The 15,787-nt window shown below is 34.6% G+C and overlaps 1 protein-coding gene across 1 annotated transcript in view; it reads right to left on the bottom strand.

Moving 5' to 3' along the window:
* The window catches only part of PDE4D (phosphodiesterase 4D), a 1,241,089-nt gene extending 1,238,438 nt beyond the window's left edge, over positions 1 to 2,651 (bottom strand). Inside the window, exon 1 of the mRNA XM_079144026.1 lies at positions 2,039 to 2,651. The gene's annotated coding sequence lies outside the window, so the exon portion shown is untranslated. The remainder of the gene's footprint in view (positions 1 to 2,038) is intronic.
* Positions 2,652 to 15,787: the final 13,136 nt, after the last annotated feature.

Genomic DNA, 15,787 nt, shown 5'->3' with positions numbered 1-15,787 from the left:
AAAATGTGATATATATACACACATATATATAATGGAATATTACTCAGCCATAAGAAGAATGGAATTATGGCATTTGCCCATAAATGGATGGAACTGGAATATCATGCTAAGTGAAATAAGCCAGTCCCCTAAAACCAAAAGCTCAATGTTCTCTGTGATATGTGAATGCTGACACATAATGAGGTGTGGAGGAGGGGACAAAGTTCACTGGATTGGACAAAGGGGAATGAAGGCAAGGGACAGGGATGGGAATAGGAAAGACAGTAAAATGAATCAGACATAACTTTCCTATTTATATATGAATACATGACTAGTGAAACCACACACCATGTACAAGTGCAAAAATGGGAGCCTAATTAGAATAAATTATATTCTATATATGTATAATATGCCAAAATACACTCTACTGTCATGTATATCTAAAGAGAAGAAATAAAATTTTAAAAATTGTATGCAAGAGACCAAATTCCACTTTGGGGACTTGATCATTACCTCTACATCTATTCATTACCACTCTGTTTCAGGTACATACAAGGGACTATTAATATGACTATTACTTGATCTCAAGGAAATTTTTAAAATTAGTTGATTACTACAATGCATAATAATGAAAGACATGGTAGCCTGTATTTCTACTAGTAGGTCTCTTAATAATGGGGTTGTCTTAAAAAGTTCCTTAGACAATCCCCTACCTAGGTATGGGAACTGCCAAGAAGTGACACTTTTTAGAGCCATTTTCCTTGGTTACTAGTCTGTTCCCTAAAGCAGTTCATGCCTATAGGCCTTAACTGTAATGCTAAAGTTTGGATTAAGATACAAATGTAATATATGAGAAAGAAGTGAATGATTTGATTTTGCTGAAGGTTTAGTATCATGGTGGTTTACTTTCACATGAACTATGTAATAAAAAAGAAACTCTACTGAAATTTCTCCACGACATTCCACAACAGGGCACCTTTCCATCTGGGCATTGCTCCTGCCCTTGTGGAGACCAAATGATGGAAAAGCTGTTTCTTCTGGGTCCAAACCAGACCTTTTACACCACAAGGAAACCCAGAGCAGTAAGACTCTCTAACACATCCCTGGCATTTTGTCCCCATTTATAAAGCTGATGGCTTGCGATTTATCCTCATATTAGAAGCCCTCTTATCTGACATATTCAGGATAGGTGGTTGACTGATTTATTAAACAAACGTATTAAAGTCAAGAATATTTCAAGCATTTAGCTTGTTTCTCTTTTGATGTAGGTCTTTGCTTTGAGTGTGAATTTGCTCGTTAGATTTCTGCAGTATCTTACATAAAGCACATCTACTGTACATATCTACAATTTCCAAGTTCTTGCTATTATAATAAAGTGAGAGATTAAGATACTTGAAAACAATCTGAGTTAACCATTATTCACATTTCCCCAATCTTTTATCATTGGCACACCCACAGCTAACTCAACAACAATTTTTTCTTTATCAAAATGACTAGCATTCTGTTAAATTTTCATATAAGCACTTCTCTTGACTTGCGGATGTCACATTAGTTTTACTTACCAATAATTTACTATATTACATAATATAACAGCAGTGCAACTATCATCAACAGATCTGGAGCTCCTGGTAAACATCCACCACCACAAGGGGGACCAGAAGAACATGAGTGTGCTGAAGGACAGCTTTCTGCAATGTCGTAGACATGACCATTAGACTTTATGGAAAACACAGTGTCTGCTACTCTGCTCAGATGGAGATGGGATCAGGAATCTGCTGTTCTTTCTTGAGCTTGGAACTCTTTGTAAAGTCCTGCTCATTTAGAAAAGAATCAAACAAACAACAAAAGAACCTGCCCCCCCCCCCCCCAATTACAACTAGAGAATGACCTTAATCAAAAGGTTTTTAGATCCCAATAAAAATCTACAGGGAAGGTAGCAAAGAATTCAAGGCAGGAAATGAGGAATAGCAGAGGAAGACTTTTCCTCTGCATTCTTCTGAAAATAAGCCAGGTATGAATATAACATGACTAAAGTGAAAACAGAAAGATACTACCTTACCCGTGCAATTCACTGCCACTCAAGTTCATAAAGGGACTTACTGCCCACAGCTTCCCAAATTCATCAAAGCTGGGTTGCAATAAGATTTCTTTGAGGATTCCTTTCACATCTATTCACAAACCTTCACAAGTGAATGACATTTTTAAAGAACAACCAGCAGACCACGTGACTGGTTTTGCAAGTTTGTGAAGTTGATTCAAATGCAGTCGCTGGGTTACGAGACTGGAAAGGCACTTTTAAATGTCTTATAGTGCACAGGCAAAAGGAACAGAGTGAATTCCATGGCTATAACCAAATAAAAAGCTTTGAAGACATAGCTGGCATCAGTGAAGACGTCCTGACTGGACAACATAAGCAGGACATCTGTTTAATGCTCCTCCCTTGACCGTGAGTTCAGACACAGCAACATTCAGTCTGCATTACAACAATCCAGAAAACACACTTGTTCTGAAAAGCACCATAGGAACTCTTCGAGAAATAGCAGAACTAGTTCATTTCCCTAGTGACAGAGGAGATTAACACACATCCTAGAAGGGGCAATGTGGTTTTTCCATTCCCAAGAAATGTGACAAGGAACTACAGATATTAAGTAATATTTTCTAAACAAATAATATCCTCAAGGACCATTTAGAACAATGATGAAACCAACTCACAGTCCTTCTTTCTTGCATTTGATCTCCATAGACACATGTACTCCATAAGTAGAGACACACATGTTTACATAAAACAAAACTCCTTGTAAATTGATAGCTAGTGTAAAATGTGTATCAGAATGCCTACAAATGTGTACCTTTGCAGAAACTGTACAGTACTAGATGTGGCCAATGAGTGATTCGTCTCTGGCTATTTTTAAGCTCCAGCCCATTATGCTGACTACCATTATAGCTATTTAAGCATGAAATGTTTGCCCTCATTTTTATTCATATGCTTCATGGACCATTTGCTGTCAGCTATAAAATCATTTACAAGGTAATGGAGTTTACAGTTGAGAAAAACAAGAAGCCTCCTAAACAATCTCGGAATATTGACTTAGTGTCAGGTAGGTGGCATGAACTTAAATTGAATGTGAAACTGGGGTAAAAGGTGACTTTTAAACAAGTACTTTCTTAAAAATAATTGAGCAGAGGGCTTTGCAGATGTTCAGGTATTTTTCCCCCTGAACAAGAAAGAGCTTATCCATGGAGGGATGAGAACTTGAAAGTATCTGCAAAGTCTCAACAGTTCAAAAAAAAAAAAAATATGAAGAGTCAAAGGTATGATTTTAACCTAGCACAGTAAAAACTGTGGAAGACGAGATTAGTGAGGAATAGAACACCTTATCTCACAACTATACCTTCTACTAGAAATGTTCTGTTTTCTAATAATAGAATGTAACACATTCCAAAAATTCTTCAATGCCTACCATGTGTGTGCAAGACACTGTTCTAGATACCACAGAGGGATATGAAGATGACAAGAACCTAGTTTTGTGGCCTTCAGGAACTTAAGATTCAGGGGAAAGATAAAAACATGAATAACTTTGGCACAGAATGGAATACAGCAGTGCTACAGACAAAATGTATTCATGCTGTAATGGACAGCTCACCAGCTGTCAGATGGGTGGAGCCAAGAGAAGGTTCTTTATTTAAATAAAGAGCCTTTATTTTTAAGAAAATACAGAACATCACCCTGGTGGGGCTGTGTAGGGGCCCCTACCTACGCACACTTCCTCCACTACCTGCACGCTCTTTGAAGACAAGAACCAAAGTTCTTATTTATTCTGGGTTTCTAGCACTTAGTTGAGTATCTAGTACATAAAAAGAAATCAGTAAGTGTAAAATGAAACAATTTAATTTCCTAAATCAAGAATGGGCCACTATTCCTTCTTCCCCTTTCTCTATATGTATCTGTTCACGTTTGTAACATAAAATTTCTAAACATAAAAATTCTATCCATCTCAGATGCTGATTCTTCATTATAGAAAGATCTCATTTACCTCAAGGTTTCACCCTAGGCTGAAATGGTATATCTTTTCTCTGAATTTTTCCATCATTCATATCCCTCAAGCTTCTAAAATGGTTTGAAATGACTGAGTTCTATCAATTATTGCCTCTAACTCTCATTTGACATCACCCCCCAAAGGATGTTTGATTATTGTTATGTGTATACATTTGCTTTTATGTGTAATCTCCTGGAGGAAACTGTCTGGCTCCTTTGTGCCTCCAGGACTCTCAGGGAACATCCATTTACTGATTTAACAAGAACTTATTTAGCATCAATATTGTTCCTGAAGCTAAATAAAATATTGATTAAATGAAATCATATTTCCAGAGGTGATTGAAAGATTCTTAGCCTTTGCAAACATTTGTCTCTTCTAACACTGTGCTGTGTTTGCTCAAAGGCTATTGGCATCCTGGCTATCCTAAGACTAATTACTCAATTTCCTTTTTTCCTTAAACCTTCAAGTACAGTCTTCCTCTGAGTCATCTGCCTCCTGGATAACAGTACAGACCACATGGATTGATAAACCTCTATCCATGTCTTATTTTACATCAAAGAGGGTAAGAATGATGATTTACTTCCAAAATGATCATTTACTTTCAAAATGGTAGGAGGCTTCTAATTTTGATCTCAAAACTTCTGGGCTCTTATGAGTCTTCCTTAATCTATACACAAAAGAATCCTAGATTCAAAATGCAAATGTTCTTTTTTTCCCAAGAAAGTTTTATGTTTGTTTGGTCTTGCATATTTCTAAATATAGCAAAATAAAAACCAAATGAAGAAAGTACTAAATGTACAGCTTTTAGCTCATTGCTGGATGCAGAGGAAAGTCCGGACAAATAAATTAGTTAACTGGTAATAAACAGGTAAAAAAAAAAAAGAAAACTTGCTAATCATAAGGAATCTCGTACATGAGTGGGTATTTTGTTTCACAGAAGTTCTCATGTAATCAGAGATTTCAAAATTCAACACTCAGAAAAGTTTATTTTAAAAAGTTTAAGAGTCACGTTGGGCAGTCTATAGTGGATTTTTTACGTGCATTCATTTTCAAGTTTCTTATTTACAAGGGATCATTCATATTTCCTCCAGAGAACATAAAGTACTTTTGTTACTTTCAATCACATGTCAGAATGGTTTTTTCTTGACACCATGATCATAATCCCAACAAGAACATCAGCGATCACAACGGGATATGAGTATTTCACTCACTTGAGCGCTTCATAGTCACCAGATTGCGTCATGTGTACCTTATGTTTCTGAGAATTCACCCTCCAATCTTATAGACTGCTAATTTTCATAATAAACTAAAGCTGCTGATTCACCTAAGAGAACACAAAGAAGGAACATTACAATTATATTTGAATCAACAGCTGCTGTGCCCACTGAAATATTCCCCCTGTCTCACATTGAAACACCATCACTCTGCTTTTGCAACTAAAAGAAGATTATTCTAAATGTAGATGATGGAAACATAAGTCATCTTACTTTCATGTCTTCCCCAGAGTGTTTTAAAGGAAAATGTTTTAGAAAATGTTTATAACATTTAAATTTGGGAGTTGTTAGAAACACTAACAAAATCTAGTGTGGACTGCTTATAAAACTCCTTGAAGACCCAAAAACACAATGAAAATGCCAGGTTCAGTATATCTGAATTAAATGCACCTATGGGGACTCAAAATAAAGATGACAATTTGCTCTAACTGATAAAAAAAAATCTGGAGTAAATTTCAAACAATCTGAGTGATCCCAGAAACCATTATAATCTCTCACCATCTGTGTCTTCTGACTTCTCCATTCCTAACTTCTGTTCTGTTTTTCTTATCACAGCCCCAATATAAAGAGCCTGTTTTGAAGGTTATCAGCTCTTTTCCCCTTCCTTTTGGGCAGACTTCCCTGCTGTTAAAATAGCAATTAAAAAAATTTAAAAATTAAAAAAAAAAAACTCTTGTCTACCAATGACCAAGATTGTAACAGAATCTCCTACTGGACCATCCTCTGGTTAAAAGTTTAAAGCTCAATTAAAATGCAAATTAACAGTAGAGTGTATAGTAATTACAGTAATAGCAGGAAAGAAGAAAAAGTCAGTTTTGTCCAAGAATGCAAATTTTTGCAACTGTAATTAAATGTGCAATTATGTCTATTTCACAGAAATTTCTAAGACCTGGAAAGGGATCAGGCAATCCTAGCTAAAATGGTGTCAGAATTGTACATTCCAATCTGGTGGTGGGGGCGGGGGAGTTACCTTAGAGACACAACAGTTTTAACCATTTATCTTTTATCTCCTGTCACCGAACTGATTTTTCCTGGATTATTAAATTGGGTGGGCTAACACAGCAAAACCCTCTTAGTTCTTTTGGTGAAGGTGCAGGTTACCTTTCATGACCTTCAATAACATAACAATGAGGAAGAAACATGTCTACATATGATGAAAAATTATTGCTGAATAACAAAGAGATCAATATTTGCACATTTCATATGTGTGCATAGGGAGAGTATCCACACATGGCTTTAGCAAGATGTATACATCCGTAAAGAACATATGCTTATTCATATGGCCCCCATTTCACATGACAGTGGCTGGTGGTGGGGGTGCCAGGACAAAGTGAAATCGAACTGAGAGAAAACTAACAGTAGTAAGAGTAGGACAGAAGGCACAAAGCACTGAAGAAGTCATGAGAGGCAGATGATTGTAAATCATCAGTTTGCATTCTGATGATCTCAGAGAGGCAAAAAGTACAAGAAAGGAAAAGAAGAAATTAACCATTGTCAAAAAATTAAGAAACAACACATCTCACAAGAAATGACTGTGGCAGAGAATTGGTAGTGCTTTATCAATATGGAATAATTCATATTTACAAAAAGCTATACATTACTATGGGAAAACACCTATAGAATAACTAATGGGAGACTGTGGAGACACAGAAAAAGCAATGACATAATGATTTCTACAAATGTTCTCCCCCCCAATATATTCATTGTTACTGAAAGAAACAGTACAAGTTGATAATACAGATAAACAAATTGTAAATGCCCTAGCAGGAGGAAAGAACTCTGAATATTTTCTTAAGAACAAAATGTTCTGCACTATCTTGAAGGGATGTGAGGTAGTATCAAAAATTGTTAGGATCCTTTTGCTGTATCTCTGTTGGCCCAAAGAGCCGCATCTTTAATGAGCAAGGACCTGGGCACTGACTCAACATCTTGACATGGCCACAAACCATCTCAAGATTGCTGACCTCCATTAGAAACTGATAATATTGGTTCCAGTCTTGAACATTTGTAGGAAAGTGGAAAAGAATTTAACCACTTGTCTTCCTTTAGCTCTAGTTTTAAAGCAATGATATTCTAAACATAAAAGCCAACAATATACACAAAATAAATGTCAAGCTACTAACAATAGCTAATAATCAAGTAATATAAGATTTCATTCACCCATAAGAATCTTTGCTCTAGAATAAAATCCTTAGGAAAAAAAAGAGATAATGTTAATCATTAAGAAAATCCTGAAAACCTTTCAAGAAAAAGGCCTGAAAAGACAGGTTTTTAAATTTTAACCTCACTAGTCATCCAAGAAATGCAAACAAAATCAGTGAGATTCATCTACAAATAATAAAAGTAAAAATCATAAGATGTAAGTTGAGTAAGCAGGCAATGAAACAAGCATGCTTACAGAGTAGAACTTTCTTTCTAGCAAGCAATTAGGGAAAAGCCTTTGATCTGGCTGTTTCACAGCTGGGCATCTATTCTGAGTAAATAATCTAAAATTCAAATAAAAATGTATGCACCCAGATGTCCCCTGAAAAATTGCAGATGGTACAAAGGAATGACCAGCAATGTAAGAATGTTTAAGTATATTATGTTTATATAGTACATACATGTTGTAAAGATTTTTTAGTTACACAGGAAAACAACACTCAAGACAAAACAGTAAGTCAAAAGGCAGGACTCCATACTTCATGTTAGATGTGATGCCAAACTCGTGCATGTGTGTGTGAGTGTGTGCTTTCACGCCCGTGTACGCATACTGAATATTGCATACTGAGATCACTATCTTTCTAAAGACACAAATTGTTTTTCTAATGAAAAAACACATTATTTAAAGAATAAAAATTTCACTGTTTTCCAATAATGCTGTGCAGCCAGAACAAAATATCATTTTGACTTATTAAATTTGGTGAGCAATAAGCGAGAATTATGAGCCTCCAGACAGGTCTAGGCATGGCTAAGTACAGCCTATCTTAACTACATGCACACTATCCATTTAAACAAGCTGAAAGCCAACCATTCTCAGGACATCAAATAACACTTATGACTTAGATGTATTTGGTATGCTAAAAGCAAATTGTTCTTTGTACTGAGCCATGCCAAGAATCTTTATTAACTTGTAAACTTAAGACAAAGCAGAATATATTTGAAACAACATAAAATGCATTTTTTGTCAAGAGTCTATATGGATCCTACAGTTCTTCCAAACAAGCCTAAACTTAAGGTTTAACTTAATTCTTATCATTAAACATTCATAACTTTTTGCCATCAAGAGCTGTAAAATTTATTTCTCCCAATTCTATAGTTTTTAGATTTCACTGCTGGTAAAATGTTTTTATTTCTAAACTGTATATGAATGCCTAATCAAATGAGAGGTCCTCTTTCTCTTCCCCAGGAAAAGATATTTTCAAAGACTAGTTTTGCCAATGAATTGACAGACATAATTTATCAATACCAGTAAAAGTGGAAAAGATTTAATTTCTCTCAATCCTAAAACTAGTTTTAATGATCATGTTGTTATCAGAACCTATAACTAATTCTGAAATTCTTCTCTGTTTTGTGACATGGTCCAAAATGGGAATGAGTCTTTGATTGACAATGTACACTGCCTAGGCACTCTAAAGCTTCCTGATAATATGGGGTATCTTTTCTCCAGTTCTTGCTTTTCTGTTTTTGGTCATGGTCATTTCTAAGAGGACAATTTTCTTTTCTTACGGGAAAAATAAATACAGTATTTCCTAAACTAATCCTGTTGAAGAATGATCAGAAAGATTCCTGAACATGAATTCCCAATTTACTTAAAATACATTTTCTTGAAATACTAGACAGAACTGGAATACTGGTGCTCATTTTTACTGTGTAATTGCATGACAATGTGTTCATACAGTGCTTTGTAAAAGGTAATAGCATTCAAATCCAAATACAAGACAACTTTGAATATAAAGAATTAATCACATCAATTTGGAGGGATTATTGGAACAAAAAAGTGACAATTAAATGATACTTGATTCCTTCCTCCTTTCTAAGACAATTTCCATCTTTAGAAATATAACTCTGGGGAGTGCTATTTAAATAGCTCTATGATAAATTTTTAGGTCAAATAATTTTCAAAAATCTCATTAGTTACTTAGAAACATTGGGATTTGCAGAGTTTTAATTTATCACATTTACTAGTTGGTTTTCATTTCTTGATGCTACCTGTATTTTCTCATCTTAATATTAACTTTGTGCAACCTGTTTACAACATTTGAAGACAAACTTAGTAGCAGGTAGCTAATTTGCCTATGATTCTTTTTTAATATTGGATATTAAACCCAGGGGCACTTAATCACCCAGTCACATCCCCAGTCTTTTTTATATATTTTTATTCTGAGACAGGGTCTCACTAACTTGCTGAGGCTGGTTTTGAACTTTCAATCCTCCTGCCTCAGCCTCTTGAGCCTCTGGGGTTAAAGCCATTGTGCCTGGCTTTGCCTATGATTTTTAAAAATCCTAATCAAGAATTAAACAATAAGTACATTAACAAATGGGCACTGTGTTGTCAAAAATACTGTGTAATCTTTAGTACTTAGACAAATAGAAATTTGTGAATGTTGTCCAATGTTTCTATCATTTAAAGGTGAAGGCAAGTTTTGAGACACTGAAAATTTGTTCACATATCAATACTTTCTCAAAGAAAATTTGAAATAAACGAAGCAAAAAAGAATATACATTCATGAGAGCACTGTACTTTTTGACCATGCAGCTGTTATTGTTATTAACATTTAAATTTTTAGGCAAATTTACATGTAGGAAAATGCATAAATCCTAACAGTGCAAATGCCTACAAATGGACACATGTCTATAACCCACACCCTTAGAATAACAGAAAACATTTTCATTTCCCTAGAAAATACTCTCACGTCTCTGTGTAGTCAATCTTCCCTCCCAGATGCTTCCTAGAAATGCAATCATACAAGTATATTCTTTTTGTCTTGGTCCTTCTGCTCATTCATGAGATGGATGTCTGTGAGATCCATTCAGGTTGCTACATATACTAGTAGTTCCTTCATTTTTATTACTGAATGGTATTCTATTGTGTAACTGTTTCAAAGTTTGCTTATTTATTCTCCTGTTGATGAGTAGGAGGTGCTTATGGATAAGCTGCTATGAACATTTTAATAAGTCTTTGTGTGTAGTATAAATCTTTACCTCTTGTGTGTAAAAAGTGGAATTGCTGGATCAGGGTAGATCATGCAACCTTATTTAAAAAAAACTACAAGACTTTTCCCATAGTAATTATAACATTTAATATTCCTACCAGCAAGTTATGAGAGTTCAGCACTCCCAAGTTCTCACCAATATCTTGTGTTGTCATTTTCTCTAATTTTGGTCATCCCGGTGGGAGACATAGTGCTAGCTCATTGTGGTGGTAAATGTCTTTTACAAAAAACTAAGATGCTGAGCACTCCTTACTGTGATCATTGGACATTCATATAAATACCTTAGGGAAGTGTCCATTGGAATGTTTTCTCCATTTTATTGGGTCTTTTCCTATTGAATATAGAAGTTCTGTAGTTTATCATAAGGATTCAAGTCCTTTCTCAGATATGATTTACAAAATTTTTGAACCTGTAGTGACTCGCTTACCTATTTACCTAATCATGTCTATTGGTGAGAAATTAAACTTTTCAACTTCTTTGGTCATTTCCTACATCCTATCAAAGGTATCTTGACCTACCACGAATTTGAAAAATAGTATGCTTTATTTTCTTCTAGAAGCACTAGAGTTTTAGCTTTTACTTTTAATTTTCTGATCCAACTTCAAATAATTGTGTGTGTGTGTGTGTGTGTGTGTGTGTGTGTGTGTGTGTGTGTGTGTGTGTTAGGAAGTAGGGAAGGGAGATTCCTAATTTTTCCCACATGGAAAACAAGTTGTTTTTGTGTCATCTGCTAACAAGACTCTTCATTCTTCACTTAAGTGTTTTGCTGTCTTGAAAAAATTATTGTATAAATATGTGTCTATTTATAAACCTAATTCTATCCCCTTCATTTATTTGTCTATTCTTATGCCAAAAATCCATAACCTTTGATTTCTGTCTAGAATCAGGTAGAATTGCTCTTGTTTTTCAAGATTATTTTAATTATTCTAGATTCTTTGCTTTTCCATACAAATTTTAGAGCAATCTTGTCAATTCCTATAAATTAAAACTTCCTTGGGGTAAAGATTAATTTGAAACACGTTCAGGAAGAATTAACATCAAGACTGAGACAGATGTCATTACCCTATGTGCATATATGATTACACAATTGGTATAAATCTACATCATGTACAACCATAGAAATGAAAAGTTGTACCCCATTTGTGTACAATGAATCAAAATGTAGTCTGTAAAACTAAAAAGAAAATTTTTTTTAAATACTGAGTCTTCGGATTCATGATCATGTTATATCTCTCCATTTATTCAAGTTTTTAAAAATTTCTTCCAGCAATGTTTTATAGTTTTCAGTGTAGAGATCATACACGTTTCATTAAATTTTTTCCTAAGTACTTTTTATTTTCTACCAGTCATAAATGAAATTTTAAAATTTGATTTCCAATTGTTCATTGTATTTATAAATATGATTAGCTTTGTATTGACTTGAATGCTGATATCTTGCTAAACTCATTTATCAGTTCAAGTCATTTTTCGAAGTCATTCCTTACAATTATCTATGCACATGTTTATGTCATCCATGAATAAAGGCCATTTTAGTTCTTTGCATACTGTATGCTATTCATTTTTTTCTTGTGTTATTGTATAGACTAGTAAATTCCATAAAATAGGGGTGTGAGAAGAGATATTATTGCCTTATTTCCAAACGTATAAGAAAAGTAGTTTTCCAGTGCTTTTAAGCATGATGTTAACTATTGAGTATGTTTTTTAATTTTTTTTTTTTTTTTTTTTTTTTTAGTTGTAGGTGGACACGATACCTCTATTTTATTTATTTATATGTAGTGCTAAGGATCAAACCCAGTACCTCACTCGTACTAGGCAAGCACTATACCACTGAGCCCCAACCCCAGTCCCTGTTGACTATTTTTAATAAGGCTTTTATCAAATATTCCTATAAATAATTCTTTGCTGGAATTGTCTTCTGCATTGTATGCTACTTAGCAGAAGCCCTGGCTTCTTTCAACTAGATGGCAGTAGAACTTTTCTCCTATTTGTGACAACCCAAATCATCTCCAGACATAGCATAAGGTCCCTGTGGTCAAAGTTATCACCATTTGAGAATCGCTTAGCTAAACCAGAAATGGATTAGGCCTAGACACAGAACACCCCAGCTGACTTCATCAGAGAGATCTTCCTGAGTAGGGACTTGTGTCTTCTGAATTGCAAGCTGACTTGCTTGATTCATCAATTTAGACCCCTTTGCCTATTGACATGCTGTCTCAGCCTGTTTGGACTGCTATAAGCAAACTGGGTGGCTTGTGAACAACAGAGATTTCTCAAACTTAAAGAGACTGGGAGATCCAAAATCAACGGGACAGCAATTCCGTGTCTGGCAATTTTGTGTCTGTGTCTTCCCCATAGAAGAAGTACCTTCTCACTGTGTCCTCACAAGGCAGAATGGCAACTCTTTTAGAAGAGTACTACTTTCATTTGTGAAAGCTTAGTTCTCATGACCTAAAAAGCTCCCAAAATTTCCCACCTCCTACTCCTATCCTCTTAGGAGTGACGATGTCAGAGGGACACAAATACCAGAGCACAGCGTATGCTCTGATTCACTGTTGTAGGTACAGTGCTGATGTGAAACAGGAATGATCAGACTCAGGACCTCTGAGACACTGCAGTATCCTCTCAGAAGGAGTCATTCTCGGGCCTCCAAGGTTTTGGTGTCTATCAGAGATAGAATATGATGATGGCAGCCTTCTTCATCAAACGATTAGAGCCAAGACCTTTTCTTAACTCCAACATAAGGCTATTATTGAGGGAAAAATGACTTAGTAAGCTAGTTAGCTTAAAAAAAAAAAAAAGCTACATTTTTACACACACTTTATAACAAGTATCACTAATACTTTTCAAATGTAACAAAGTTTGTCAAACTCAGAACATTTTATCTTATTTATTTATTTTTTATTGTTTTTTTTAGGTTACATAGGACAATAAGATTCATTTTGAGGTAATTATAAATGCATGGAATTTATATGATTATAAATTTTTAATTTATAATTAATTATAATTTGCTCTAATTCAGTCCCCAGTACTTCTCCTTCCCCTCCCCTTTATCCTGCCCCTGTTCCCTTCCCTCTAGTATACTGATTTTTTTGCTATTATATAGCTTTTAATTAGAATATTTTAAACAACCAAATCCCTCTCTGTAATTGCACAATAAATCAGTGTTTCCCAATCTCTTTGCCACATGCTAGTGGAAGAAGTTGAAATATTTATATATTGAGAGAATTTGGTATGTGGAGAAAATATATATATATTTTTCAAATAGCTTTGTCTTAATAAAATTCAAAGTAATTTTGGGGTTTTTGTTTTTGCTTTTTGTTTTATTTGTTTGTTTTTATACTAAGGATTGAATCCAGGGGCACTTAACCACTGAGCCACTTCCCCAGCCCTTTTTTTAATATTTTATTTAGAGACAGGGTCTTGCTGAGTTGCTTACTGCCTCACTAAGTTGCTGAGGCTGGCTTTGAACTCAGGATCCTCCTGCCTCAGCCTCTCCAGCTGCTGGGATTACAGGTGTACATCATCATACCCAACAAATTCAAAGTAATTTTAAAGTGACTTTTTCTCATCAAGTATTTTCTTCAAACTTCATAGATATTGAAGTCATTTTTAAATAAGGTTTACAAAGTTTTGTGACATTAGAATAGATTGGGAACGAGGAGCCTAAGCAAAATGCAGAAATATAATGGAAGCTATGATCATCAAGAAACATGAATCATTTGATAGTTTTCTAAGATCCAATATGAATAGAACTGGTTAATAGAGATGGAGAAAATGTAACTATGAAACCAAAATGTTGTGAAAAGAAAATATGCCATCAGATGGAAATTAATAAATCTAGAAGCTATAAATGTGTACATCATCTCAACTTCATTGCAAAAATGTTTTTAATTCAGTCTTCCTGGAAGAAATTAATGTCCATGAGATTGTACCCCTAAACACATAATAAAAACAGAATTCCAATTACTGAAAAACACTTTGTAATAAAATGGTTGGTACTGTTCAGTAGGTTCACCTTCATATAAAAATCCAAAGCAATTTAATTCATAAAACAGAATTTCTATTCCAAGCCACTTATATAGGAAATGCTACTACTGAGATTTTCTTATGGAAATTTGAACACATAATAGCTTCAATATATGCTTAACTTGACATATCCAAAGAAGAAACATCTTCAAGATGTTCCAAGTAGGAAGCCCACTCCCATTGTAAGGATTTATGTTTATGGATGTTATTAACACAGTCAGGCATTTGATCTTAGCTTAGGATTTTCAGCTAGTTCAAATATACATCTAAACTGGGGACTCCTAAAAGGATCACCTTCTTATACCTGTATTCCAGATAATCCATTTACTTGGGTAAAAGCTATGAATTCTTTATTTGGCCATAGTTCATATGCAGTCTAATAATTCCTCTTTATCTTTAAGGCAACAATTGTCTACCAGTAAAATAAAAATATATTACAGGTAGTTTCTGTTAATTGATTGAGCATGGAAAATTCATTTGCATCAAATATATTATTTTTCCATAATGTCTCCTGTTTAGTATTAACTGACTACCACTCAACGGATATTAATGTGTTTACTTCAAAGATCAACAAAGTTATCTACCTTCATAGCCATTTAGGAGAGGAAAAATCTTTCCACTCATTCTAAAACAGATTATAAATACACTCCTAAACTAATCTGAAACAAATGTACTCTTCTGCAATTTGATTCTGGAAAAATATACACAGTTGAATAGTATACAAAGATCACGCATAAATCATAACTATGGAACAGTAATTACTATATCTGGATATACAATTAGGTGATTAATTATTTAAAAGAGCAACTGCACACCCAAATAAATATTCACTAATTTCTTTTCTACTCCAATCCTTTAACTTCCTCCTGTGTTTTTCACATCAGTTTTAGCTCTCATATATTTTTCTCCATTAAGAACAATTCATTAAGTGGTTTCATCTCTTTTATTAATATGTGAAATTCAGTTATGATTTCCTGCCAATTTCCAGTGAGGATGACTGGGACAGGTTATCCAACCCCTCATTTTCTACCTTTGTGATCTTCACAAGTCAACAGTATAAAAGGAATTCTTGTTCTTCAATTGTATCATCTATCACCACAAGAATAATATACCCGCCAGGCATGGTGGTGCATGCCTGTAATCCCAGATACTCAGGAGGCAGAGGCAGGAGGACCACAGGCTCAAGTCCAGCCTTATCAATTGAGTGAAATCCTGTCTTAAAATGAATTTTTTTAAAGGGGGGGGGGTGCTTGGGACATGGCTCAGTGATTAAGTG

The sequence above is a fragment of the Sciurus vulgaris genome (genome assembly GCF_902686455.1).
Source record: "Sciurus vulgaris genome assembly, chromosome: 6".
In the NCBI taxonomy this organism is placed as follows: domain Eukaryota; kingdom Metazoa; phylum Chordata; class Mammalia; order Rodentia; family Sciuridae; genus Sciurus; species Sciurus vulgaris.
This window is presented reverse-complemented; position numbering and strand designations above follow the sequence as displayed.